The following is a 5,559-nucleotide window of genomic DNA, read 5'->3' as shown; positions in this document are numbered from 1 at the left end:
ACTCCATCGTGCAATCATCTGGCAGTCGCCACGTTTAACTCTATTTCGAATGAAGGCCTTCATATCACCAACTACTTTTTTCTTTAAGCCGCTCTACTTCCGATTTCATTTGCTCAATGACCTATTTGTATCACTGCACCCGGGTACTAAAACTCCCTCACAGGTTCGACTCTCACCGTTCACCAGCATATCACACGAAGAATCATCTATGTCAACAACCATCACTTTACTCTTATCCACAGTATATTTACATTCAAAGCACACGCTCACAGCCATCAACAAAACTCTTTGCGGTCTGCAAAACAGATTTTTTTTTTTTATTAAATCTGATTTTAATGACAGTAAATACCATAAAGCAGGCTAAGTGAGTGTCTGATTCTTCCCTGTCCACACCAGCTTGTATGTCTTGCTCTCACTCGTCTATCGTCCTCTTTAATCGTTATGTTTCCGTTTTCTACCCTCATTCCCGCCACTATTATCTATCCTGAAGTTGTCATTTACCACAAAGCAACCGATTTGGTAGTCAGAGAAATTTACTTATTATGATGTTCACATTACGAAACGGTGTGTATGCCCTAAATATCACCCCGTTCCAGTCGCCCACAAGAACCTTCACTGCCTGACCAAGTGGTGTATAGTGAATAATGAAGCTCAGTGAAGGTCAAAAGGTAAACTTGGCAGGAAATTACACGAGCAATTCAAGGAACATTGATTTTACCATTACCCCCGCAACGAAATAGCTATCGGATTTTAGCCCGTAAGCTTTAAGAAAAATTGCATCAACAGTATCACCAGTTGACTTTCCCTCCATAGCTCATCTTGTTGATCAATATAACTATGTCGAAAGAGCCTGAGTTTCTTAAGAAGAAGTATAGAAGATGTCGAGTATTATTAGGAAATTCTGAATCTATCTGTAATATTTTTGTATAAGAAAATACTATACATTTCATTATCAGGTGCACTCCATGTAAGATTACATATGAATCATTTTATATTTTAATGGTCAATGTATTGCATAGTGTTAGCACTAATATATCATGATCATAAACTTACTCACCATCATCATCATTCCCACCGTAGGTATATTGTAGGGCTAGGTGGAGTTCAGAAAAAATAAGAAGAAAAGAAAAGAAAGTACATAAGTAGGAAAACCTTCAAGCAGCATGCATATCAGCACAATACACTACTACATTACGCAGCACTGGCACAGTACACTACCACCCTACACAGCACCACACCACACTACATTGCCACACCACACTACACTACCTTGCCACGCCACACCATACTACCATTACACACTACCGCACTACACCACCACACCACACCACCACCCCACATCACCATCCTGCACCACCAGAACTACTCTGCACCAACACAATACACTTTAATACTGCACCATACACTACACTACACCACCATACCACACCATCACATCAAACCATAATACATTACACCACCATGCCACCCCACCACTCCACTCTACCACACTACACTATTACACCACCACACCACACTATTGCTCCACCGCACCACACTATCACACCACCATCCTACACCATCACACAACCACACTACACCATCACTCTAAACCACCACTCTACACCGATGCTCTGCACCACCACACTATACAGTACTATACTACCATGCCACACTACACTACCACATTACTCTACACCACGAAACCACACCACCACAGCACAGCACACCACTATTCTACCACGCTACGCCACCACACTACACTACCATGCCACACCACCGCACTATACTACAACATAACACCTCCAAACTGCTGCCACAATAATATACCACATCATACGTCGTCGTACCACACTGCAGCATAACAGCGCACCACACCACACCGCACCACCACATTACATCACCTTCCTACACAGCGATATGCCACGACCACATCAGACCAAGTCATAGCATTACACCACCATACCACACCACACTACCACACCACAGCACATAACAGCATTACACCATCATACCACACCACACTACCACACCACATCACATCGCATCACCACACTATACTATCACATTACTCACCGCACTACACTACCACATCACACTACAGCACCACACCACAGTTTACCTCCAGATCACATCACACATTACACTACACCATATCACCAGACCACCAAGCCACACCGTCACATTGCACCACAGCATGACATCACACCTCCACACTGCACTGCACTACCACACACACCACATCACCACTCCATACCACAACAACACACAACTGCACCACACCCCAGTACCACACCACATCACACCACCACACTACACCACCATTCTACACGAGTACATCGTGACTACAGCTGCACCTCCGCAACACGACAGCACATCACCACATTACAGCACACCACGTCACCACACAACCACGCCACACCACAAAACACACACGCTACTATACCACACCTCACCACATCAAAACACTACATTAATACATTAATAACGAGAAGCCTTTATCCGATTTAAACGAAATCTAGTTGTGTTGAGAGGTAGCCCACGACCAATTCGCCTACATCTCAGGCAATAACGCAAAGGACAAGTATCAGAGCATGGTCAGACCTGAGACCCCCCTGTTGATTTTGTCTTTAAGCTTTTACTCTGAAGCCTCAGAAATTTTGTCATGCAGTCCCCCTCGACCACTGTACCAAATTTGGCTCATATCGGAAGAAAATTGATTATTTTCTCAAGAACGGAACTATTCTCACTGCAGCCGTAGGATTACTTCCGGCCCCAATAAAACGAGCTTGTCCTGTGGGCCTGGACCTTAAACTATTGTCCTGAAACCTCGAAGAGTTTCTTACGAAGTGCCCTTCGATCACTATACCAAATTAAATTCATCTATATGCCTATATACCTTGGCTGGGGATAGCCAAGACAGGACGACACTCTCACCAAATAACTCATCCACACACCCGCATTTACTCATATCTTAGCCTCTAAGGGGAGAAGGGATCGTTCCTCACTGCACCACACCGCACGAGGGTCAACTGCGTAGTGCAATCCAGCGACATCCACAACAGGGTCTGACAGTAGAGCTGGTTTACCTCTGCCACATCATAATGGACCCATCCCCTTCTCCGCACCAGACCCGACCAGCTGATCAGACAAGATGCGGGAGAACATCCCGTCGGGGCTATAAAAAAAAAAAAAAATCATTTTCTCAAAAATGGAACTATTCTCACTGCTTCCTCGAGAAGAGTTCCGGCCTTGGCAAAGCGATCAGTTTTTATCCGTTTTATAAGAAATTTGGTGGAGATGATGATGGGTAGCCCAGGACGAAACCCTCTGCTTGTCAGAACCATACGACAAAAATGAAGGTCACAAGGCAATGTCAGCTTTGAAATTTTAAGGTACTGGTCTGAAACCTCGTAGATTTTGTCATGACGTTTCCCACGACCATAGTATCGAATTTGTGTAACATCGGAGGAAATTATGTGTTTACTGAAGGTCGAAATTATTCTCATGGGTGCCGTGAGAATAGTTCCGGTTCCTAAATTATGAGCTTCACCTATAGGCCTTGCCTTTCAGCTATTGTTCTAAATCCTCGCAAATTTGGCCAATACCTGCCATTCGATGTTTCTACCAAGTTTGGTTAATAATGGACAAATACTGTGTTTACTGAATAGTGGAACAATTCTAACGGCTGTCTATATAACGAGCTTGCCCTGTAGGCATGACTTGTTTCAGGCTGCCCTTTCTCCAGCCCTTATATATCACTATCAAGTCACCGCCCAATGACAAGTCTTAATGCCATGGAGTTTCCGGGTGTTAGAGTAGCCTCATTTTTTTCAAGGTGCTTTTTATCAACTGATGCCTTAAGTGAAAATGACATTGGCCAGTGAAGAAACTCGTACATACATGTATACATGCATGCATTCATGCATACATGCATATATACATATAGTCGTTGGCAGAGGTATGCACTTTCCACCTCTTGTCCTCGCTCCACCTCATTCACATACACTGTCCTAGTAAGTCCCCCATTCTTCATCCTCACAACATGACCAAACCAATTCAGAGTATTTCTCTTAACACTATAGATCACATACCCATCAACACCACAACGCTCCTTTACTTCCTCAATTGTCTGTGTCTCTCCACGTAACTCCACATCCACATGAACACCACAACTCTCCTCTACTTCCTCATTTGTCTGTCTGTCCCTCCAGGTAACTCCACATCCACATGAACACCACAATGCTCCTTTACTTTCTTATTTGTCTGCGTGGGTCTCCTGGTAACTCCACATCTATATCAACACCACAACGTTCCTTTACTTCCTAGTTTGTCTGTATGTGTCTCCCCGTAACTCCACATTCACGTCAACACCACAACGCTCCTGTACATCCTTATTTGTCTGTCTGCCTCTCATAGGCTCATGTTCTCTCATAGGCTCATGTTCTGTTTTAAACTTACGTTCTCTTCATCTCCTTTCTCGATTGCTCACGTCCTTTCTAAGTTTATATTTTCTTACGTTCTCTGAAGCTTACGTTCTGTCTTAACTTAAAGTTCTCTCTTAATCCCGTTTTCCTTCATCGCCTGGATGAGTTGCCAGTTAGGCGTATGGTATAAATTTTCAAATTGGAGGCATCCGAGACACAAGGCAAATTTTTGATGACGTCACATTTGACGTGTTCAGTATAGGCGATGCCGTCCACGGGGAAGGTTGAAGCCGGCTTCTGCGGGACATTTTTCTTCATTGAAGGTAAATAATATGTACAAAAAATTCATAGTATCTTAATTTAGACTAAATTAATAAGCGTGTGAGTCGATATGGGTTAATTTAAACCAGGAGGATAGACGTAATGTGAGTTAGTTTGAACTGGGGAAGGAGGAATACTGATTGCTATTCTGGGATATTTTCCTCTTTACAGGCAAAATATATATTAATAAAATCACGACATATTAAATTAGAACAGAGTGATATGGAAGTAAGTCAGTGTGCATGGACTTAAGCCAGGATGAGATGTCTTACTGGGTAGTGTGTTGCACCGAATATAAGCTGCCAGAGAAGCTTGAGGCCGGGTATGGTTGTTTGATAGTTTCAAAGTGGTTGTTCTAAGCATAGATAAATAAATACGCAGGTGTGGTTCCGAGTTCACATTGTAGAATGTGGCATTGTTGCTATTATTGCTATTTTTACTATGGTTGCTAGGAATTACTGCTGCTAGCATCCCTATTACTATTGCTACTGTACCTGCTATTATTACTGTTGTTCTATTATTGGCAATGCCATGAGTGCGGTCCTCCGTTAAACATAGTTTTACTTTAAGCAGCACAGACACCTTACCAAATTAGTTCTTCCTGATGCTTTTTTTTTTTTTTTTTTTTTTTTTTTTTTTAGGGTGGTAAATGAACTTTTCATGTAAAATTTCCTTCCCCATTGTGTTTAGTCATGTTCCATCCGCTGTTATCAACTGTTTCTCGAGTGTAATGGCGGAAACAATCCAACATCCATCCCTGTAGCCTATTAGCAGCTCGTCCTAACCTTACATTTTAACCTAACCAAACTTAACCTAACCTAACCTAACCTAG

The sequence above is a fragment of the Coenobita brevimanus genome, chromosome 43 (genome assembly GCF_032717465.1).
Source record: "Coenobita brevimanus isolate Jiangsu-jjx chromosome 43, ASM3271746v2, whole genome shotgun sequence".
NCBI lineage: Eukaryota > Metazoa > Arthropoda > Malacostraca > Decapoda > Coenobitidae > Coenobita > Coenobita brevimanus.
Note: the sequence above shows the minus strand (reverse complement) of the source record.